Source organism: Miscanthus floridulus, chromosome 15 (assembly GCF_019320115.1).
Source record: "Miscanthus floridulus cultivar M001 chromosome 15, ASM1932011v1, whole genome shotgun sequence".
NCBI lineage: Eukaryota > Viridiplantae > Streptophyta > Magnoliopsida > Poales > Poaceae > Miscanthus > Miscanthus floridulus.
In genome coordinates this window covers 56,677,280-56,702,358 of record NC_089594.1, presented here as the reverse complement: position 1 = coordinate 56,702,358, position 25,079 = coordinate 56,677,280, and the positions used below count along the sequence as shown (strand labels likewise).

At 45.2% G+C, this 25,079-nt stretch overlaps 1 pseudogene; it reads right to left on the bottom strand.

The window, feature by feature from the left end:
- Positions 1-25,079, bottom strand: part of LOC136509612 (ubiquitin carboxyl-terminal hydrolase 26-like) — a 54,223-nt pseudogene that overhangs the window by 4,110 nt on the left and 25,034 nt on the right.

The window sequence follows — 25,079 nt, the reverse complement described above, 5'->3', positions numbered from 1 at the left end:
AACTACTACAAGACCTTTTTGAAGAAGCACATAGCTAAAGATCCCAGTTTCATCAAAAGAACATCATTTGAAGAAGCACATAGCCAAAGAACCCACACACCCAAAGGATCACAAAATTACATTCACCCCGTTTTGTTACAAATACCCACAACCTGGAATGACCTAGACCCTAGGAACGAGGTCTGACAAGAAAGAGATACCACGCGCTCCAGGCAATGCCCAAAGTTGGGCCTCCTCCTCAGCAAGAAGCAAGGCTGTAGCCATATTGGCAAAGACACATTTGGTTCCTATGTTTCCAGTGTCCAAGCCCCTAGGATAATGAATGAGTTGATTCCTTGTTACAATTGTCCATCGACGATCTCATCAGCTCTGTTCCACCAGTCCTCAAAAGAACCAGAATTGCCTTGCCTTGCACCGGCGATGAGGACGTCGACGCTGTCAGTGGCTGAAAGATCCTAATATGGCTAGGGAGGGGTGAATAGCCTATTTAAAAATCTACAAACCGACTATAGCAATTTGATTAGTATAACAAATAGCGAAATACAAACTTGCTCTAGCTCTACAAGGGTTGCAAACCACCTATCCAACAATTCTAGTTGTTATGATCACTAGGCACACAATTTACAAGGTCACTACTCACTAAGAGCTCTCACAATTGCTACACTAAAGAACTCCACTAGATGAACTTAATCCACAAAGCAAGCTCTCAATTCTAGCTACACTAAAGAGCTTGTTATAGCTAGTTTGCGGAAATGTAAATGAGTAAGTGAGGTGATTATACCGCCGCGTAGAGAAATAAACCAATCACAAGATCAATACTTTATCAATCACCGGGAGAATATCAAAGGGCAAGAGGCAACCAATTTTCTCCCGAGGTTCACGTGCTTGTCAACACGCTACGTCCCCGTTGTGTCGACCAATACTTGGTGGTTCGACGGCTAAGAGATGTTGCACGAACCTCGTCCACACAATTGGACACCGCAAGAACCTACCCACAAGTGAGGTAACTCAATGACACAAGCAATCCACTAGAGTTATCTTTCGGCGCTCCGTCGGGGAAGGTACAAATCCCCTCACAATCACCGGAGATGGCCACGAACAATCACCAACTCGTGTCAATCCTCCTCCATTGTTCCAAGCCGTCTAGGTGGTGGCAACCACCAAGAGAAATAAGTGAATCCCGCAGCGAAACACAAATACCAAGTGTCTCTAGATGCAATCACTCAAGTGTCGATGTTTCACCACCGATAGCCTGCCACGGGGGTACCCGGGGCAGTATGTTCGGGCTTCGGCGTATGCTGAACTTGATGGTTAACGCAAGAGACAGTCGATTTATCCTGGTTCAGGCCCTCGATCGTAGATCGAGTAATAACCTTACGTCCAGTCGGCGTTAGCCTTTGCGTTGGATTGATCGTGATGTGTTGTGTTGTACAATTGTCGTCTCTTCTCTTAGGAGCCCTGCCCTCCTTTATATAGTTAGGAAGCCAGAGTCCTAGTCGGTTTGCAATGAGATTTCCTAGTAGGATTACTTAATAGTTCTACCACTAAGATTACATGGGAAGAATCCTAGTTGGATTAGATCTTCTCTCTTCTTTGCGGGGTATCCTATGGATCCCGCATCGATAAGCCCCCGAGCACTTCATGATTGAGCTCTGAAAGTCTCGCTTTGCTCCTTCAAGTCTTGTTGAGTAGGAACAAAATGTCATCCGAGTGCTTTCTAGAGTGAAACCTTGTAGCGCTTCTTGGGATCTTCGAGTGGTGAGTGCTTTTTGAAGAAAAAGTACATCCATCTGGTTGTAGCCCCCGAGCCTCTTACTATTTGGAACAAGGAGCTGGAGGATCTTGTCTTGAGGTTGCTCTTATTGTTCGTTGAAGTTTTATAAAAAAGAACTCGAATATGGCTTGTTCCGGGTTCTTTTTGTCGTAATGTCCTGAAGTGGTCTGTGTTGATGGAGTCTTTTGGTGACGTGCGCTTTTTCGAAGAAAAAGTGCACTCACTGAGTGTAGCTCCCGAGCCTCTTGCTATTTGGAACAAAAAGTTGGAGGGTCTTGATCCTTTATGTTGTTTGAAAATTTGTGTTCTTAAGTAGTCCCCGAGGCTTGGATTATGTCATCATTCGAGTAGTTTTGCAGCATCTTTCCGTAGCGGCCCTTTAGTCTTGGATTAAACCATCATTCGAGTAGTTTCGCGGCATGCAGCCTCCGAGCTTATGTCCGGGTTCTTTTTGGGTGGGTGCAATTTTTTGTTAAAATTGCACTTACTGAGTGTAGCCCTCGAGCCTCTTGCTTTTACTTGCAAAAGTTGGAGGGTCCAGGTTCTTGTCTTCAAAAAATTCTGGGGCTATGTGTCCCACAGCCCCGTGCTTTGTCCGAGTTCTTCCCTTTAGAAAAGAAGTCGGATGAAGAGTCTTGATGTGTCGTCATCATTGTAGTCTTGAGTTTCTTGTATTCTTGGTCCTTTGTCTTTTGGTTCCGAGCCTTCGGGAGTAGTTGAAATGAAGGTCGAGCTCCCTAGCTTAGTGTTGATTAGGCTATGATGCTGGCCGAGCCCCCGAGCGTATATCTGTGTTGTTTCGTTCAGGAAGAACTCGGATGTGAGGTCTTGGCGCATTCTTTAATAGTCTGCTATTGTCAGATGTAGTTGTATGGTGGTGGTTGAGTGTAAATGCTTTTTGTTCACGGGTTGTACTGTGCTGGTATATTCTTCCGAATATGCCTGTCTTCGAGTACTGCTTCCTCTCGCCTGAGTCATCCATTATTGAGTCCTGTCTTTTCACTATGTCCTTTATTAGGCTTGTTTCGTTGGTACTCCTAGTCCATGTGCGCCGCTCCTTTGGTCTATAAATACTGTCCCGGAGTGCTTATTTTCATCCATTGGATATTCTGTTGAAACCTTCGTGGTTATGAACATGGTAGTTTGTGAAGTAGAGCAGCCCCTGGGCATATTTTGTAGTTCTTGTGTGTCTTGTCATAGGTGGAGGAAGTCTTGTGATAGGGATTAGAGGTAGGCTAATCCCGCGACAGCATTGTGCTAGGATGTACGTGGTGGTAGTTGGAGGAAGTCTTGTGATGTGGGCTTCGTTCCTTCATCTGGCAGTTCTGGGTTGATCCTCGTCGCCTGTCTTGGGACTGTCCGGTGCAGATCAACACCGTATCCAGCATCACATCAGTCTTGGGTAGACAGATACCCGCTGGCCTTCTCTGCTCCATGTTGCCCTACCATGCTGCCGATTTCCGCCTTTGATGCACTGCGTCTGTCCTTTGAAGAAAACAGTGTAGCTGATGGCGGTTTATCCTTCCGAGTAGCAATTTGGGACACGTAGTCGTTCCAGAGCCTAGCCGTGTCTGTGTTCCTCTTTGCTACTTTGCTTTTCGTGGCGTCAAGTTCGTTGGGTCTTGTAAGATTTGTAATCTTTCATTTTTGAAGTTGTTTGTAATGTAACGAATCTTGTCTTCTGAGTTGTCTTTTACTTTTCTGTTGTGATCTCTGTCGTTCATGAGGTTACCGAGTTCTTTCTTAAATAACTGGGTTACTTTGTTCCTTGCGAGGTAGCCCTTTCTTTCTTCTTGGCTTGACGAGTTGTTCTTGTAGTCATCTGATAACCCTGCCGTGGTGCTGTGCGGATAAGTCTGAAATCTACCCGTTGGTTTGTACCATTGTTTGGATTCGTGCCCTCCGCCGTTTTAGCTGCGTCGGTAAATGAACCATTGCGTTCTCACGCTGTGTTTTAACGGGCCTTGTGGGCCGTTTTTGTTACCGAAAAATCTATTTAAAGACCTTTTATCTTCCTTTCCCTTGCTGCCTAGCTCTTGCCTTTAAACCCTACCTTTCAGAAATCCGCCGCCGTCTTCATCGCTGTCACTTGATCACCTTCTTTCTAGCTTCGTCTTCCCTAGTGCCTTCTTTGCTTCCGCCAGTTCATGGGAAAGAAGAACACCGCAAGCAAGTCTCAGGCGACCTTCATGGACGAGGAGTCGTCCCTTTCTTTGATCGAAAACCAGGAGTTCATGGCCATGAGGGCTGCTCAGAAGGTTTGTCCGGCTCCAACAACAAGCAAAGACCAGCTGTGCGAGCTCGTTAGCGACGGCTTGATCCAAAGCAAAGTCATCGCTGAATGGAGAGTTCCGGGCGAGCATCGGGTTCCAGCTCCGGGTCCTGGTGAGATTGTCCTCTTTGTTTCCTTTGTTCACGCTAGACTTTGTCTTCCTGCTTCCACCTTCCTTCATCAGTTTCTTGGTTATTTCGGGGTTAGTCTGAACCACCTAACCCCCAATGCTGTTCTCCATCTTTCTGTTTTTGTTCACCTTTGTGAAGCCTTCCTTGGGATCCCTCCTTCTCTATCTCTTTTTCGCTTTTTCTTTCGTCTGAAACCTCAACCTCGCCGTGAAGAAACCAGTGTTCTTGGCGGTTGCGGGATTTAGTTTTGCTAGGGTCTCAAGATTAAGTTTTTTGACTATGACCTGGTTGACTCCGTAAAAGATTGGCGTGCCGAGTGGTTTTACGCTGCCAATTTGATCCCTTCCCTCGTCGTCCACTCTGGATCTGGTCCTGTGGTGAACGACCGATGGGACAAGAAGCTTGAGTCACCTGCTGAGATTCAAGTGATCCAGCTGCTCCTTGATAGGATTAGCATGCTGAAACAGCAGGGTTTGACCAGCTTCGGTATTGTTTCGAGCTTTCTTCGTCGTTGGGTTCAGCCTTTGAAGGAGCGGGAACATCTTGGCTTTGAGTATTCTGGGGCCGAGGATCCCTCACGCATGGTCCCAGCTCTTGAGCTGACCGGTGAGGAGGTACTCGGGCGCCTCCAGAAAATGCTGAAGGGAGTGAGCGTCATTCCTCCTGCTGTCTCCGAGTTCTTAGCCAACAACCCGCCCCCAGTTGTGAGTCGTCTATCTTCTTGTTTGAGTGCTTTATGTACTCTTGCTGCATCCGTTCTTGCTTAGCCTTTCTTTGTCTCGGTGTTTTATTCTTTTTCGCAGGAGCTTGGGTGGAACTTTGTCGATCCGATCCCCCTTGATGCTCTCCCTGCCGTGGCGGAGACGAGGGATCGTCTGGCTGGAACTTCTGCAATTAGTAAGTCCCAAACCTCTCTAGCCCTTCCTGGGGTTTCTTCCGGATTTGTTGATGTATATGAAGAATATATTCCTCGTCTAGTCCCTCGCGGTCCTCGCAGTGTCCCGAAGAGGGGGCGAGCGGATGGGTCTTCATCTGGCCTGCCTGTCTCCAAGAAGCCTCGCAAACCAAGTACTCCCTCAGGTACTCCAGTTGTTGCTAGCATGCTCTTAGGCGAGCACATTTAATACTCTTTGTTCGTTTATTTTCCTGTTTCTCTCTTGACCCGAGTACTTTTTATCCTCTTTTCAGCAGGTGCTCTGGTTTCCTTGGCTGAGGAAGAAGAGGATGATGAAGTACCCCTCATCATGCGGCGGTGAGTTGTTTTTCATATTCCTGTTGCGCTGAATTTCTCTTCTTTGTCTTGACCTTTAGTCTTGAACTTTTTGAAGTAATCGGAGGTCGGGTGTGAGTTCTTCCGAGGTTCCCGCGCCGACTTCTTCTGAAGCTCTGGTGTCGAGTTCTTTGGTAGCCTCTGTCCCGAGCTCTACCGCTCCTCCAGTGCGGAGTTCTTCCATGGCTCCAGCCCTGGCTTCTTCCACGGCTCCGTTGTCGGCTATCCCGCTCCCGTCGCCGGGTGGCGGGGACGTTTTCGCCATTGTGGTTCCCCTTGTGAGGCCTTCTTTTGGCTTCGCGAAGAAGAAAGTAGTCGGGTGAGTAAATTCTGGCTTTTATCTTTTTGGCTTCTTTCTTCCTTCTTCTGATTCTTATCGGTGCTTCCTTTTATCACTTTTCAGTGTTTTGTCTTCTCTCGTTTCTTCATCGACTTCTTCTCTGCCTCCCGCCGTGCCGACGAGTTCTAAGCCTCAGAACTCACAACATTCTGTTGATGAAGTTGCTGCGGGGGCTTCAGAGCTTCCTGGCGAAGTTGTGGGTTTGGCCGCTCCGAAGGTGACTGTGGCCGTCGTGCCGGGTCCTTCTAAGGGTTTGGCTCCGACTTCCCTGGAGGTTGCTTTGGTCGCTCCTTCTTCGCCCCAGCCGGCTTCTCCTTCCCCTTCTCTTGCTTCCGGCGGTCCCTCTTTTTCCGGTGACGTGGTGCAAAAGTTCGATGCCACCCATCGGTTATCGGAGCTGACCATAGCCTGGGGGAACTTGTCGACCCTCGCGACTTCTTTTGGTGAAAAGCTCCAGGTAGGTTTTACTGCCACTCCTTTTTTGCGTGCTTGTTTTTCTTCTGTGTTTTACGCCTTGTTTTTCTTTGCCCCTTTTTGCTCAGTCTTTCTCTCGTGATCATTCTGGCTTCTTTTTCTCATCTGAGAATGAGAGAAAGTTGTCTTCTAAGGTGGACACTCTGAAAGCCGATCTTGGCCTTCTCCGGGCTGAGTTGGAGACAGAGCGTCAATTGCACCAAAAGGAGGAGAAGACCCTTCGTGCCCGGGTCGTGGAGGCAGAGAAACAGAGGGACGCCACGGTGGAGTCTGCGAAGAATGAATGCAAAGGTGCTGCGGGTTCTGCATGTTTCTTTTTGTATTTTTGACTTCTTTTTTTGCTGACTTGTTCTTGGGTGTTTTGTCTAGCTCTCCGGGTTGAGAAGCAGAAGCTCTCGGAGAGTATCGATGAAATAAAGGCTCTTGTCCGCTCTAGTCATAATAAAGCTGAGGAGGTAATTACTCATGCTGAGGAAGAACTCGCCCTTGCTAAGCTGATTAGGCGCGGAGCTGACAGAGATCTTGTGCAGGCCCAAAAAACTATTGAAAGCTTGTCTGGGAAGCTGGCGACGGCTACTAAAAATTGGAACGTTTTGTGGAAATCTTTTCGCTCAGTAGCCGATGTTCTCCAGACTCCAGCGGATGATAGGCAATCTTGGGCGCAGTTCATTCCCCGGATTCCGACTCATTTCCAAGAGTTCGTGAAGAAGTGTGCTCAAGTATGTACCAAGAATGTGTTGGCCCAGGTCCGGGTCCTTGCTCCAGAGGCGCCTCTGTCCAAGATAGCAGAAGAAGCTGAAAGCCAAGAATACATTGACGCCGTTGAGAGGATGGAGCCTGAAGTCGAAGGTTTAGCCAGTAGGGTTGTAGACAGTCTAAATATTGACATTTCTCTTTCTGATGACAATGCCTGATTCGACTGAGCATCCCCTTGTAATATTACACTCCTCTTTAAGTGAAGATTCTTTATTTTTGTTGATGTATTCTTTGCCTGAGTGCGGTTGAAGTTACTTGACTTGCTGAGTACTTTGTCCTATTTTTGTCTCTGCTCCGCAAAACAACTCTGTGCATTATTCTGACGAGACCCCTCGATTTGTCAAGTACTTTTCTTTTCTTCCCCTTTAGATGTAAATCTTTGTGTTGATAACCTTTCGTCCGCACTATATAAAAACGACTCGGCATAGAATGTTGCCTTGACGAACTTGGCGCTTGTGCTTTTCTGAGGAAAAAGTGTTCCTATCTGGATGTAGCCCTCGAGCCTCTTGCTTTTCGGAACGAAGAGCTGGAGGGTCTTTTGAAGTTCAATTTTGGTTGACTAGTTTTTAGCTTTTAGCTACCCTCATCGGTGGGCTCAAGCATCTTTTCAGCTATTTTGCTCTCGGCCGGGATGCTCAGGCATGTTTTTCAGTCATTTTGCTTTTTGTTTCGGGTGTTAGCTTTTAGCTACCCTCATCGGCGGGCTCAAGCGTTTTTTCAGCTATTTTGCTCTCGGTCGGGATGCTCAGGCATGTTTTCAGCCATTTTGCTTTTTGTTTTGGGTGTTAGCTTTTAACTACCCTCATCGGCGGGCTCAAGCGTCTTTTCAGCTATTTTGCTCTCGGCCGGGATGCTCAGGCATGTTTTCAGCCATTTTGCTTTTTGTTTCGGGTGTTAGCTTTTAGCTACCCTCATCGGCGGGCTCAAGCGTCTTTTCAGCTATTTTGCTCTTGGCCGGGATGCTCAGGCATGTTTTCAGCCATTTTGCTTTTTGTTTCGGGTGTTAGCTTTTAGCTACCCTCATCGGCGGGCTCAAGCGTCTTTTCAGCTATTTTGCTCTCGGGCGGGATGCTCAGGCATGTTTTCAGCCATTTTGCTTTTTGTTTCGGGTGTTAGCTTTTAGCTACCCTCATCGGCGGGCTCAAGCGTCTTTTCAGCTATTTTGCTCTCGGCCAGGATGCTCAGGCATGTTTTCAGCCATTTTGCTTTTTGTTTCGGGTGTTAGCTTTTAGCTACCCTCATCGGCGGGCTCAAGCGTCTTTTCAGCTATTTTGCTCTCGGCCGGGATGCTCAGGCATGTTTTCAGCCATTTTGCTTTTTGTTTTGGGTGTTAGCTTTTAGCTACCCTCATCGGCGGGCTCAAGCGTCTTTTCAGCTATTTTGCTCTCGGCCGGGATGCTCAGGCATGTTTTCAGCCATTTTGCTTTTTGTTTCGTGAAAACAACTCGTTGGAAGTCATGACAAGACGTGTTGTGGATGAATATCATCTTTATTGATCATTAATACATATGTTGTTGAAGAGTATTGTCTTTCATCGATTGTGAACGTTGGTCCCTTGTGGCTTGCATATTTGTTTTCTGTTGAGTTGTTTTTACGCGTAGAATCTTCTTAGCTAGCTAATGTGCCATGTATTGCTGACTTCTTTTCCATCTTCGGTTATTAACTTGTATGTGCCTGGTCCGGTGACTTTTGTGACGATGAACGGACCTTCCCATGGACTGAGTAGCTTATGTCGTCCGTTAGTCTTTTGTATCCTTCTTAGCACTAAGTCTCCGACTTGTAGCGATCGAGGTTGGGTACTCTTGTTGTAGTGCCGTCTTAGACCTTGTAGGTATCTGGCTGATTGGAGGGTAGCGTTTACTCTGACTTCTTCTGAGCTGTCGAGTTCTAATCTTCTTGTGTGTTCTGCTTCTCCTTCATCGTATTGTTCTATCTTTGGTGATGTCCAGATCAAGTCGGCGGGCAGTACGGCCTCTGACCCATAAACTAGGAAGAAGGGTGAGTAGCCTGTTGCTCTGCTTATTTGAGTTCGTAGCCCCCATACTACTTTTGGTAATTCTTCGATCCATTTGGACCCATAGTCCACTAGTTCTTCGTATAACCTTGGTTTTAATCCGGCTAGTATGAGTCCATTAGCTCTTTCTACTTGTCCGTTGGCTTCTGGATGTGCTATAGACGCATAGTCTATACTGAAACCACAGTCTTGTGCCCAGCTCTTGAATTCTGTAGCTGTGAAGGGGGAGCCTAGATCTGTGATGATTCAATTGGGCATGCCGAAGCGGTGCATAATGTCTTGGATGAACTTGACTGCTTTGGTTGCGCTGTATTTCGCGAGTGGTTTGTATTCAATCCACTTGGTGAACTTGTCGATTGCTACAAAGATGTACTCGAAGCCGCCTTTTGCTTTCTTTAGGGGTCCTACTTGATCCAGCCCCCAGCAGGAAAAAGGCCAAGCGGATGGGATGCAGATAAGATTGTGAGCTGGCACATGGGCTTGTCTTGCAAACATTTGGCAACCTTTGCATTTTTTGACAAGTTCTTCTGCGTCTTTCAAAGCGGTTGGCCAGTAGAATCCGGTGCGAAATACTTTGCCAACTAGTGTTCTTGAAGCGGCATGATTTCCATAGCAACCTGAGTGTATTTCGTTTAGGATCTCTTTACCTTCTTCAAATGAGACACATTTTAGGAGTACTCCTGATGATGCTGCTCTTCTGTAAAGTTTATCTCCTACTAGAACGTAGTTTTTGCTTCTACGAACAACTTGGGTGGCTTCTGCCTTATCTGCTGGCAATTTGTTTTCTTTGATATAGTCGATGAAAACTTGGCTCTATGAAGTGTTGATTACCATGATCTGAACGCTCTTAGCCTGAATTTCATGTGTTGTTTCACCGGGTTGTTTGATAGAGAGTACTGATAGCTCTTCTATGAATACGCCAGGTGGAACCTTCACTCTGTTTGATCCGAGCTTGGCAAGGACATCTGCTGCAATGTTGAAATCGCGTAGGACGTGTAAAATTTCTAATCTTTGGAAATGTTTTTCAAGTTTCCGTATTTCAGCACAGTAAGCACTCATGTTTTCTTTGGTGCAATCCCAATCTTTGTTGACTTGGTTGATGACTACTGCTGAATCGCCGTATATGAGTAATCTTTTTATTCCGAGGGTAATTGCCACTCGTAGCCCGTGGATGAGGGCTTCATATTCTGCTTCGTTATTGGTAGCTTGCCATAATATCTGAAGGACGTACTTGAGTTGTTTTCCTTCTGGAGAAATTAGGAGAACGCCTGCACCGGCCCCGCCTAGTTTGAGTGATCCGTCAAAGTACATCTTCCAATGGTCAAGGATTGTATCTAATAAAGGCTGTTGAATCTCTATCCATTCGGCCACAAAATCGGCGAGGGCTTGAGATTTGATTGCTTTCCGTGGGGTGAAATCGATGTCAAGAGCTCCGATTTCAACTGCCCACTTGGATATGCGCCCCGTGGCATCTTTATTGTGTAGGATGTCTCCGAGTGGAAAGTCTGTCACCACGGTAATCTTGTGGCTTTCGAAATAGTGGCAAAGCTTGCGTGAGGTGATGAGTAGAGCGTAGAGTAGTTTTTGTACATGCGGGTACCGGATTTTGGATTCTGACAGTACTTCGCTGATGTAGTATACGGGACGTTGCACTTTATACACGCGTCCTTGTTCTTCTCTTTCTATGACTATTGCCGTGCTGATTACGGTAGGAGTCGCCGCAATATATAGCATCATATCTTTAGTCCCCAGGCAAGTTTGGATAGCTCTTTGGTACGTGGCGCCAGTGTTCTTTAGTCCAAACGACATGGTCTTGTAGCAGTAGGCACCAAACGGGGTGATGAAAGATGTCTTGCTCTGGTCTTGTTCTTTTAGTGCGATCTGGTGATACCCTGAATAGCAATCGAGAAAAGATAATAATGCAGATCCTGCTGTTGAGTCAACTATCTGGTCAATGCGTGGTAGCCCGAACAGATCTTTTGGGCAATGTTTGTTGAGATCTGTGTAGTCGACGCACATGCGCCACTCGTCCGTGTTTTTCTTCTGCACAAGAACCGGGTTTGCTAGCCAGTCTGGATGAAGGATTTCCCTGATGAATTCGGCTGCCATCAGTTTTGTTATTTCCTTTTTAATTGCTGCCTTTTTGTCGGGTGAGAATCGTCGTAGCCGTTGCTTTACAGGCTTGGAGCTTTTATTAACATCAATTCTGTGCTCAGCCAACTCCCTTGGGACTCCTGGCATGTCGGCCGGCTTCCAAGCAAAAATATCTTTGTTGTCCCGAAGAAAGTTGGTGAGCGCGAGTTCCTATTTTGCCGAGAGGTGAGCACTAATGGTTGCTGTCTTGGAGGTATCGCCTGTGCCTAAGTCGATTTGCTTGACGTCGGCTTCTTTTGGTGGTGCGATGATGCTGGTCTTTTTAGCCGGTATTTCTAATTCTTCTTGGCTTGTCTCTGCAGTGATTGCGGCTATTTCTTTTCTTCCATTGTCGGCTTGTGCCTTAGCTGCAATTTGGATCGCCTGAACGTCGCAGTCAAAAGCACGTTTCAAATCGCTTCGAAGAGAAAGGATATCGTTGGGTCCTGGCATCTTAAGCAGTAAGTACGGATAATGTGGTATTGCCATGAATTTGGCCAGTGCTGGACGTCCAAGGATTGCATGATATGACGAATCGAAGTCAGCGACCTCAAATTTGATAAACTATGTTCGGTAGTTTGAAGGAGTTCCAAAAGTAACATGTAAGGTAATTTGTCCGAGTGGCATGGCTGCTTTGCTGGGTACTATTCCATAAAAAGGTGTGCTTGTTGGCGTGATCATCCCGGCGAGTTATAGTTCCATTTTCCTTAGAGTTTTTGAAAAGATGATGTTGAGTCCAGCTCCCCCATTGATTAGTACTTTGGTGACGGTCATACCAGCGATAGTTGGATCTAGAACCAGTGGATAATGGCCTGCGTTTCCCACGCTAGTCCATTGGTCTTCTCTGGTAAACTAGATAAGGTATTGTGACCAATTGAGATATCTTGGTGTAGCCGGTTCTGCTGTCATAATGGTCCGTAGCGTTAGTTTTTCTTGATGTTTGCTTCTGCAATCCGGAGCCCCTGAGAAAATCACTGCTACCGTTCCCCTGGGTTTTTGGAATCCCTTGCCCTCGTGGTTGTCTTCATCTCTTTTCTGATTGTCCTTTTTGGTGTTTTCTTTACTATCTTTTCTTGTGTACCGATCGTTGAAAGTGTAGCAATTTCCGATGGTGTGTCTCCCATTAGGGTGCAATGGGCAACGTATGTTTTCAATGTCATTATATCTTCTGGGTTTGGAAAACTTCTTTGATTTGTCGGCCGTTACAACAGTATTGTCTGGTCTACGTTTTCTTTCTTGATGTCTGCTATTTCGGTGATTTTGCCTGTCCGAGTTGTCCTGGTTGTTTCTGTCCGGGAACCTCTCTCGTGTTTTTTCTTCTGCAGTAATCATCTTCTCTACTGTTCGTCTGAATTCTTCGTTATTTCTCAGATTTTCTTTGCAGAAGTCTTGAAATTGCCATCTAGCCGTGATTCCGTGAGAGAAAGCTTCAATTACTTCTCGTTCGGTTATGACATGCACTTGAGCTCGTAGTTCGCCGAATCATCGATAGTAATTTCTGAGGCTTTCACCTCCCTTTTGCTTGAGTCCTTTTAATTCTGCATGAGTGATTGGGTGTGTAATGATTCCTGCAAAATTTTCACAAAAAGCTTTTTGCAAATCCTCCCAATTTCTGATAGATCCTGGATTCAGTTTGTCGAACCATTGGAGGGGCATGGCTTCCAGTGCCATGGGAAAGAACAGGGTTTTGATATCGTCGTCTCCTCCGGCTAGTTCAATTGATTGTGAATATATTCTGAGCCATTACCTTGGTTCAGTTTTGCCATCATACTTGGAGTGGTTAGACGGTTTGAATTTGTGAGGTAATCGTACCAATGCAAGCCTGTTCGTGAAACAGGAGAATCTGTCGTGTGTCCTGGTTTCTTTGAATTCGGATTCGGCACCTTCTTCTGGCCAACTGTCATTTTGATGGGAGTAGTCTTGCGAGGTTGTCTGGGTAGGCACCCTACTCCTGGTCTTCCTTGGTTGTTCAAATCGGCGGCCTTGATTATGTTCCTTCCTACTTCCTCCGTCATGGCTTCCACCCGGCCCAAGTCTTTCGAAAGCAGATTTTCTTTGATTTTGATCTTCTTGCCGGTGGGTTGTTGATCTGTCGGGTAGTCTTGATCGAGCTCTCTCTTTATGCGTTCTCGGGATCGTCGATCGGAGTAAGTCCTAGAGTTGTTCATACTTCTCACCGGGATGTGAAGTTGTTCTGAGTTCTTCTAATGCTTCTCGAATCCTATCGTAAGGCGTATTTACCGTGCGTCTTCCTTCGACTTCTCGTTGCGACTTTCTTTTGTCGTACTCAGCCAACTCTAACTCATATCTGATCCAAGCTTCTTTGCGCTGCCTAGCACGGTGTTGGCGTACTTGCTTCAACTTGTTTTTTCTTTCTCTAGCTTGTTTCTGACTCTCGGTTTCTCCATCGTAGCCCTGGGCAAAGGGTGATATGTTGGATTCTGATTCATCTGATGATCTGACATTGGGTGCTTCCGGGGGATTTAATGGTGACCGCGGATGTCGAACCATGAGCACTTCTCGTGCGTGAGTCGTTTTGTTATTGGCGTTAGTTTTCATGCTGTCGGAGTCGCTGATAATTTTAGTAGATGCCTCGGCGTCGTAGATCGAGTCTCCTTCTTGGTAAGGTAGAATAGCTATTGTTGTTGTGCCGACTAGTTGGGTTCCACTACCATCAGGAACGGAACCTGGCCAGTGGATGATACAGTCTTGCGATGTTATCGTTAGCACAAGACCCTCCTGAGCTCCTGTCAGTGGTATCCCGAATCTTGGATTGAAAGATCTTTCGAACTGTCCCTGATAGGATTTTGCCATGTTGTCGAGCCCAAATGGAAAAGAACTCGACTTCTTGAAAGAACTCTGAGGGTAATCCGAGTTGTTTTGGGTTGAGCTCTGGAATCTTGCCAAAAAAGAACTCGGTTTTTTGAAAGCACTCGGATAAAACTTTGCCTTGGAGCTTGAATTCGAATCGGATACGAGTGGCCGTGAAATCTGATTTGAATCGGACACTATGAGCTACGCGAATCTTCTGGTGAGCTGATCCATTGTAGTTGTTGAAATAGGAAATTCTTTATGATGATCTGGATCTTTGAGGAGATGGCCCTGAAGCTTGCCGTTGTTGTCTGCCTCGTAGATCCATGAGCCGAAGATGAAAGTTGATCCCGTCGGGAAGATTATGTTGTCGAGGTCCATCGAGCTCTCGGATGCAAAGTCACCGAAAGCCCCTACCTGGCGCGCCAGCTGTCGATGTTTCACCATCGATAGCCTGCCACGGGGGTACCCGGGGCAGTATGTTCGGGCTTCGGCGTATGCTGAACTCGATGGTTAACGCAAGAGACAGTCGATTTATCCTGGTTCAGGCCCTCGATCGTAGATCGAGTAATAACCTTACGTCTAGTCGGCGTTAGCCTTTGCGTTGGATTGATCGTGATGTGTTGTGTTGTACAATTGTCGTCTCTTCTCTCAGGAGCCCTGCCCTCCTTTATATAGTTAGGAAGCCAGAGTCCTAGTCGGTTTGCAATGAGATTTTCTAGTAGGATTACTTAATAGTTCTACCACTAAGATTACATGGGAAGAATCCTAGTTGGATTAGATCTTCTCTCTTCCTTGCGGGGTATCCTATGGGTCCCGCATCGATATCAAGTAATGCACTTGAATTCTCTCATAATCTCACAATGATGATTGATTAATGATGGAGATGAGTGGGAGGGCTTTTGCTAAGCTCACAAGGTTGCTATGTCAATGCAAATGACCAAGAGAGTGAGCTTAAGCTGGCCATGGAGCTTAAATAGAAGCCCCTACGAAATAGAGCCGTTGTACCCTTTTACTGGGCACAACATGGGGTGACCGGACACTGGACCCCAATGTCCGGTTGTGCGATGCACGCCACGTGTCCCCTCTCTTCAAATACTGAGCGCTCGATCCCAACGGTCAAGTGATGACCGGACGCGCTACTGTGAAGTGACCGGACGCTGAGGTTCAGCGTCCGGTCGTTTCTAGTAAGCATCCAGAAGCGAAAAATCACGATCGGACGCGTTCGGTCATGCTCGACCGGACTCACCCAGCGTCCGGTCACTCGGTGTCTCCCCTGTGCGCTGCCACGTCAGCAGGACCGGACGCAACCCTACAGCGTTCGATCACTAAGTGACCCAGCGTCCGGTCAGAGACCGACGCCAGCGTCTTAGCAGCTTCTACTGACCGAACACGTCGGTCCAACCGAGGCCAGCGTCCGGTCACTTACAGTGACCTCCGTCTTTTTTGTATAGGGCGCCAGTGGCACCATCGGACTGTCTGCACTCTATGGGTGGACACTCCGCCGGTGAAGTTCCTAACCCTTGCTCAAATGTGTCAACCACCGAGTGTATCACTTTGTGCACATGTGTTAGCATATTTTCACAAATATTTTTAAGGATGTTAGCAGTCCATTAGATCCTAAATGCATATGAAATGAGTTAGAGCATCTAGTGGCACTTTAATAACTACATTTCGATACGAGTTTCACCCCTCTTAATAGTACGGCTATCGATCCTAAATGTGATCACACTCACTAAGTGTCTCGATCACTAAAATAAAATGACTCATACTATTTATAACTTTGTCTTGAACCTTTTGTTTTTCTCTTTCTTCTTTTCCAAGTTCAAGAATCATATCATCACTATGTCATCACCATCATCATGATCTTCGTCATTGCTTCATCACTTGAAGTAGTGCTACCTATCTCATAATCACTTTGATAAATTAGGTTAGTACTTAAGGTTTCATCAATTAATCAAAAACAACCTAGAGCTTTCAGTGACCCTCCTCTCCATCCATGGCCTTGGTGGCAGCCGGAGACATGGCAGGTGAGGCAGATATGCAACACCAGACCGACACCCTACCAACAGCTGAAGCTGAACGAGGCACCATCAACGTGTTGGCCAAGGATTGGGAGATGCGGCGCCAAACTGACGTCTTCGACCTGGCCCGCGGAGTGCGTGCTTCTAATTGGGTGGGGCAACTAGATGCACGATGGCCCAGACGCCAGCAGCGGAAGCAGCATGCACAACGCCAACACTCTAATGCTGGGTGTGAAGTAGATAAGCAGTTGAAACATTTGTTTCTTAAATTGGCAGGCACTGGACATCAAGAACCATGCGCAGAACGATGAACATCAGCCACACAGGTCTGACAACGACCTACCGTGTACCAGCCATGGAGCAGACGAAACCGAGGACCACTGATCTGCGGCGGCGCTGCGGATGTTGAGGCACCACGGCAGGCGGCGCTACCGCATCCAGCGAGGGTGTCCTGCTCCCAGGAGACCCTGCGCCCGTAGCAGGAGAAGCGGAGGAGAGCAGCACGTCAAGGTAGGAGGGTGGCAACACAGGACTAGCCTCCTCGAAGTCAACGGGAGAGGAGGGGCCGTCGTCGCTCCAGCACTCCAGCCTAGATCAACAAGCAGGCTTGAACGGGCGAGCAAGAGGTGATAGGGACGAAGGGGACAACACCCGGGAGGAGGAGAGGGTGGTCGGCCCTGCAGAGGGCATGGCCTTGGTGGTGCCTGCCGGGTCCGTGGTGGACACCGGCGGCTGGCTGTGGGGAGGTGAGGTGCCAGGAGGGAGGGGAGAAGAGACGTTAGCCATTACCGGATATTCCAACTAATTACCCAACACGTCGATCCAAACAGCCCCTTGCTAATAATTAGGTAGCAATAATTAGCACCTATTATCTATCATCTGCCAAACTCTTAGCACTAATGGATCCAAACATGCCTTAACTTACATGATACAAGATACATTGATACTTCTAACAAAGAAGATATCTATTGCTCTGGATTGTATGGGCATGATAGTACTGACAATTAAATTCTTACTTTAGCTAGCAACATATACAAGTTCGTGCATCATATATATGATACAACTCCTACAAGGCCTTCCTAACAACATTTTCTCAGGCCTCAACCATGGGAACCACTAATACTAGAATTCAGTGATACATCTAGAAGAGCTAGTTTACCTCAGGGTCAGTTCTGATATAGGGTTCTCTGGCTCCCAAATCATCATTTGTGTCATCAAGAGACTTCCCTCGATCTCCATCCACAATTGGCGTTGCTTCAGATGGTCCATGCAATTTGTCTTGAGAGCTCTTGCTGAAAGCAATTTCATCAGATATACCTTTTTCAGGTCTGGCACTCCACTCCTCAGAGAGAGAATAATTTCCAATCGTACTCTGGGATTACTGTTAACCCATCAGTCTGAAAACAAAAGAAGATGATTAACTTGAGATATTCTAATTATTTGTTTTCGTCCTCCATGGCAACTGTAGTAGCAAACAAAAAACCCAAATTGACTAGGCAGTTAGGACGTGTTTGGTAGCTTTGTCCAGCATTTTTGCCTCACCAGGCAAAGCTTATGTGTTTGATAGCACACTAAAAGCTTGCTTCACCCAGCAAACTCGCACGGGTGAGCAAGGATATCCATGCCCATGCCGGAGAGCTAAATCAACTATCCCACATGGGCAAAAGATATGCTTGCGCACGATGGAGCTCCTCTTCCACACATAGCATCCGCTGAATTGAGTCCTTGCCACCCAAATTGATGCTCCTAAGCAACGAATCAAGCTTCTCAAAGCCCAAATCAACACCCTCTGGTAAGAATTGGGCTCCTTGTCACTAAAGAAGTGAGCTCGCTGCTAGCGGCCGGCCTTGAAAAAGGAAACCGCTATAGCTTGGGCTCAACCACGGATGGAGAGGGAAGCGATGAGAATCAGCGTAGAAGCATATGGAGACTGGAGAGGCCAGCCTTGACGAAGGCAAGCATTGTAGCCCAAGATGCTCAGGCTCAGCATCTGGCAAGGAAAGCATGCAAGAGCTCATCAAGGAAAGGAGGAAAAGGAACCAAACATAGGGGCATTTTGAGCTTCGCCTCTCCTTGCCGGGCGAGGCGAGGCGCGGCAAGAAGAGCAAGGCAAGGAGGCTGCTCGACGATGCAAGAACAGTAGAAAGAAGTAAAAGCATAATTCAAGACAGCAAGTGTTAGACAGAGGGTGCGGCAGACCCATGTAGGGCCTGCGCGTCTCTATTTGGGCCTTGTGCCTACTCCTTCCATGTTCCTAAAGAAAGTCGTTTTTAGGTTGTCTTAAGTCAAATATTTTAAACTTTGAATATAAATAATTTTTTTTGGTTGAGTTTGAAAATATAAAAGTGATGTAAGTAGATTCATCTTGAAATATAGTTTTATAAAAGTAGATATTGACTATATTCTATAAATATTTTATAACAAAAAGTAGTGGTCAAAGTTGTTTTTTTAGGACCATGTCGATGTCCAAAACGACGTTCTTTAAAGACATGGAGGGAGTATATGTCTAGGAAAGATAGATTGATCTTTATTAGGCAAGGATCTCCGTTGATTGGTTCTGTTTCTATAAACTCTCAGCCATCCATGTCTATATATGTGTAACACCATATCTCCTATAATCAATCTACTATTCTCCGTGCCTAATCTTACATGGTATCATTCGCCTGGGTTTCTCCCGACCCTTCTTCCGCTGCCTAGGCGCGCCACCGAGCTGCGCCGTCTTCTCCTCCAGTCACCGCCATGCTGGCCAACCCTACTCCTCCCTCCACTCCTCTCTTGTTGGGCCTTCACATCTCTATTTGGGCCTAGTGCCTATATGACTAGGTAGATAGATTGATTTCTATTAGACAGGGATCTTCATTGATTGGTTCTGTTGCTATAAACCGTCAACCATCCTTGCCTATAAATGTGTAACAACATATCTCCTATAATCAATCTACTATTCCTCATTCCTAATCTTACAGCAAGAACCTCACATTTCATACCGAAGGGCCTGTTTGGATGTTAGGGTTTTTGAAAACTACAGTTTTTAAAACACCATACATAAAATTCCATAGTTGAGAGTACCACAGTATTTTGCAGTATTGTGAAAGCAACGATGTATTTGGTAGTCACAGTATGTAAGTTCATGATGCCATATCAAAAAAAAAAAATCTGCTAGGTCCATTACTATTCAGTGTTTGTCTAACTATTTCACTTTAGCCATGTTTTTTCCAAATAAAATTGAACGATAGTTATGTGTGGAAGGCCTGGCTTGATAACCAATGATAAAATATTTGAAACAAAATAATGATAAAATATCAAGATACTTTTGTTTGATATATATGTATGGACATACTATCAGGACATCATAAAAATATCAAGATCCCATCCAAAGCTAATTAGTAAATTATCACAAGAATGGACATACATCCGTTTCACTATCATTCCAGGCTTCCAGCTGAACGAATATTGGAGATCAGATGGAAGCACAAGAGAGACGTGGCTTCATTTTAGAAAAAAAGAGGGTGAGAGTGGATTTTCTGCAACATGTATTCTAATGAAACCAAGTAATCCATGATTCTATAAAAATACCTTGCATCCAAATAGGAACTAATATGCCTTTTGTGTGCATTCAGTGGCGAAGCTAGAGCAAATTGAAAGGGAGTGCACCTGCCTTATGGGTGCATAGACTTGTGTAATAAAGGATGCATATATGATAGAATTGTAGTCAAAATCACTGTTTTTTCCATTTTTTTTTTGCGGGTGGGGGGCAGGGGTTGCATTTGCAGCCCCTAATTATACTACACTTTTGTCACTGTGTGCATTGGCAGTGTTTCAGAGGTGGCAGTATACATACTTGGTTTCCACCGCTTAAAGATGGACCAAGCATGATTTAAAACATCACTTTATTTAACAACCCCCCCCCCCCCCCCCCCCCCCCCCCCCCCCCCAGCCAAGCATTAGTAAGGAAAATTTGTAAAGATCACGGACTTACAGTTGACATTTTCTGAGTGATGCTCCCACGCTTACATACAAGATCCAAAGGACTTTGCAGCAATCTTGAATGCTGAAAATTATCAATCCTCATGTTCCACAAGAAAGCGCTTTATACACCCAACAACTAGAATTAATAAACAAAATACTACAGTCGATCACAATCAACAGAAACACAAATGTCTAATCAAGACAAAAATACACAATCAGTCTGTTCGCTTGTTGGTTTCAGCCAGGGCTTATCAGCCAGCCAACAGTATTTTCCTCTCACAACAAACGAGCACCAGCTGGGCTTATTAACCCAGAAACCAACCAGCGAACAGGCCGAATAACCAATGTAAAAGTTGTGCATTATACTCACAATACAGATGACACAGGAGTCTTTATTTGGGTTTGACTAAACAAATTGATGAAGTATAAGACACTACTAAGAATAAAAATACAATGCATCTTGTTATATGCAAAACTGTACTTTGCCAGAATTCAGGTTTTATTACAACCCTGCTCTCTAGCAAGTTATTATCTATTCAGAAGTAGATTGCAAACATTACTAAAGATAACCTCATGACTTGGGTATAGAAGTTGTGACAATGACTTGGGTATAGAAGTTCTGACAAGGGCATCTTTGAAATTCTATGGGGTTACCATTTGTTCTCGACAGAAAGGCTCACTTGCCTGAACTCGCAAATTCAAATATTTGAGTTCCACTGTTTTATTACCATATAGGTTTATAAAACCGGACACATATCAGCATGTGACACACTAGTTTACCTTTTCACATATAAGTGAACTGACAACAACTTCCAAACTATGAGGTTCTGGTAACGAAGAAATATTTTTTCCCGGTGGCTGTAATATAAGCTCTCCATTCTGACAACCATAATGAAGGAACCAAAAAATACTTTTGACCAGGATGAAGTGTAAAGCTTTTCCCAGATGCCAACTTTTCATGTTTCTCTCGTTGCTTTACTTTCACTGCTCTGGAAGTCATACACCATGTATAAGAAAATGCATATGAGGCATATAAATACTTCAACGAATAATCCAATATCTAAGAAAGATTTTCTGACTTTATATTACCTAAGATTACCCTCCACAGAAGCAACATCAGACAATTCCTGACTGCAAATTTCGCATGGTTGACAATCTGCAAATTTCTCGTTCATTGTTTCATAGAGAAATAACCAGAGGTTCTCTGGTACGGATACTCGCTTTGCTCCTGGAGCATGCTCCGGCAGAAGATCCCCATGGCAACATCTTAAAACACTTGTTGGTCCATTATCCGCATCCGAAGGGATATCAGAATTTTTCCTCCGCAGCCAATGAGTCAACCTAGGAGTAAACAGCAAAAAGATCAGCTACTGCAGCATGAATGCACACAAGAGGGGTGATTCAGAGTGAAATTTGTTTTGCAAAAAGTTGAAGAAATACAACCGTAAAGGAAACATAAAGACTACAACTGGCTAAGGTGTAAAATTCAATCAAGAAAAACATAACATAATGTAGCAATATAGATAATAACAATAATTACATTTGCATAAAACCATGATCAGCATTGAGAAATAGCCTCTAAGATATAAAATATAAACATAGAGCCAGAGAGTAAGATCATGAATATGAATCTAGTATTGACAATGACAGTTGACACAAAACATATCAATCCCATTCTGGTACCAGCCAGAATGGCCGGTATGTCTCTCATACCAGTGCCCAAACCGGCATAGAAGAGCCTTCATCCCATTATGGCCTCAGTACCAGTCAATACTGATCATTTGCCATTCTATGAATTTCGGTACCAGTCCAAACTGAAGCCTCGTTCCTAATTCAGCCAGCCCAACACTGTGATAAGATCAACCTACAAGCTGAACTATGTGCTATTTTGGACCTAAAGTCATGTATTTGAAGCATGATTATGACTTCAAACAATGTATGTATATAATGCAAACCGTTCATGTATACGGATATTTGCATATTATTTTATAATAAAGTCTGGAACGATACACCAGCATAGGCCGGTACCGAGATATTCTATTCCAAAAGTCAAATCAGAATGGAATTTACAGCTATGGTTGAGACACTATAGTACGTTGCCACAAAAGAGAATCAGCAGGCTATAAGATGCACAATTCACATAAAGGCAGGCAGTATATGAGGGCAGTCCTAAGTGCACCAAAAATACTATCTTACACATAGAACAAAGATCAGAAATCAAGAGAAGGATGCATTTTGCGTACCATGTCTTTGAGATAAAGTAAGAAGGACCATCTGGACAATTACCAGAAAGTGCTGCTTCTGCAAGGTTTTTTAATGATGCTTTTCGTTCACGGTAGACATCAGCAGATACTGCATTTTTCGCCCCATCTTTAAGACACTCCATACAAAAATCATCACTGCTCAATGTCGGTCCCCCTCCATACTTTAATTTTGCCATAAAAACCAAAGGCAAATATTCATCAATATTATGGCACAGGCATTAGAAAATGAGTACAAAACATTATATGTTAAAACTACACTACTACAGCATGCTCCAGAATTAAAGAAAATCATTGAACTTAAGCAACGTAAGACAAAATTCAATGAAGTGCAAACCAAGAGGTTGAGTTTCTTACCTTCGAATATAGTTTTTCCCAAGCTACAGATGATAGTCGCTTCGTTGATGTGACTTTAGATGCTGGAACCTTTCCATGTTCGCATTGAATTGGACCATTGCCATTGGAACTGCAGGGGAAAAAACAACTGTAAAAAGATGATATTTCAATTCAGCAAGGAATACGAAAAGGCCAATGAGTTGCCGCATAAAAGCAATTACAATTCAGCAAGTAATATTGCAGTGTCATGCAAAAAATATATAAAAAGGGCGTAGCCAGAGAGCTCCCGCTCTTTGTGGGGTCTAGGAAAGGGTGTTAGTGGCAAGCTTTACACCCTCACCTGTGCAATGCGAAGAGACCGCGACTCGAACCCAGGACCTTCCGGTCACAGGCGGTAAGACTCTACCATTTGCATCAGGCCTGCCCTTCTCATACAATATATATATATATATATATATATATATATATATATATATATATATATATATATATATATATAGGGAGAGGCTATTCAGTAGCCGGCTACAAAATAAGTTATTCTGTAGCCACCTCCATTTACTATAATTTTATATACTAATTTACCATAATGTCAATACATATTTACGATAGTTGGGTTACTATAACACATGAGGATATTTACCATAACGTTATATTAAACCACTTAGTAAGGAGTTACTATAATCTCGTAAATTAACATAGTAATTATCATAACTCAAAGTGGCTACAGAATAAGTTATTCTGTAGCCAGCTACAGGATAGTAGTTCTATATATATATATATATATATATATATATATACACACACACTACTCTGTAGCTAGCTATAAAATAACTTATTCTGTAGTCACTTTGAGTTACGATAATTACTATGTTAATTTACGAGATTATAGTAACTCGTTACTAGGTGGTTTACTATAACGTTATGGTAAATATCCCCATGTGTTATAGTAACCCAACTATCGTAAATATGTATTGACATTGTCGTAAATTAGTATATAAAATTATCGTAAATGAAGGTGGCTACGGAATAACTTATTTTATAGCTGGCTACTGAATATACTCTCCCTATATATATATATATATATATATATATATATATATATATATATATATATATATATATATATATATATATATATAAACTATTTCAATGCCACCTATTGCCTATTGTGACAGCAGAGGAGCTGTCATGTTGCTTGCTGCATTTACAGAACGAGGGATTAGCATTATGGGTTATTTCGATTGGCGCCATTGCAATTTTTTAACTTTTGAGATAGGTCACTACAATTCACCTATTTGAAGATGTGCCATTATAATTCTTTTGCTCCCACAAATATATCATCACGAACGTTTTAGAAGCAGTTGAGCCCATTTGCAGGCCAAAGTATTTTCGTATTGACCAGAATGCCCCCTCTATCTTCTTTTCACTGTCTATCAATGACGTGGGGGCCCATAGGTCAGGTCCTTCCTCTATTCCCCATCACGCACGCCCCGTCTCCTTTCTTCGAGTCGTGCCGCCGTCCTTGGACCCAACGACTTCCCCGATGGCCTCGTCCCTGTCTCCACGTAGTGCTCCAACAGCACATAAATGACGAAGTGTGGGCAGCCTCGGACCTCTCCGTGCGAGCATGCGCGGGAGGGAGCGCATGACGGCGGTGGCGCGGCGAGCCCGCGCGCGGAGGCCTCGAGATGGTCGGCCGAGGTGAGCAGGTCAGTGAGGACGAGGTGGAGGTGCGATGGCTGTCGGACGGAGGCGACACGGGGAGCGGCAAGCCGGCCGGCTAGGGCGGCGAGCTCAACCACCTAGGGCGCTGCACGTCTGCCCCCGACGCAACGTTCGTGGATCTGGAGCACATGCAACAGCAGGCTGGCGGCCGGCGGGTGCAAGGAGTAGGACGAGCAGCTGGCGAGCGCAGGGCTGACGAGCGTGGGTGGGTCACTTGCCTGGCAAGCTCAGCGTCGGGGCGACCAGCAAGCGGATTCTGTGGCGGGCCACGACCATGGTCTCCCCGTGCGCATTCGGCCGCGCAGACTTCGACGGCTTCGTGTGCCGCGTGTGGCAGGGCGCCAACGCAGGGGCCGAGCACCCCGCCACGAGGCACGGCAGGCCGCGTAGCGGCTGGACACAGCAGGTTTTCGATCTTCCGGAGGGTGGAGCAGAGGTCGTCGATGACTGAATCAATAGGAGAACTGGCCGGGGGATCAAGTTGACGTCCTGCCGCACGAGCTGGAAGCACACCTTTGCGATCGCCACGCCAACGTGCTGCTGGAGGGACGGGGGAGGTTGGATGGCGATGAAGCTTGACTCTATGGCGTTCATGCTGGAGATGTGCTGAAGGAGGACAGAGAGAAGGAAGGAGACAAGGGTATTTTGGTCCGTACAAAATTATCTAGTGCTGCAGGTGGGCCTAAGATCATAAAAGACGTATAAAATGGCAGATTTGAGGGAACAACTAAATTATAATGACACATATTCAAATAGGTGAATTGTAATGGCGTATCTCAAAAATTAAAAGAT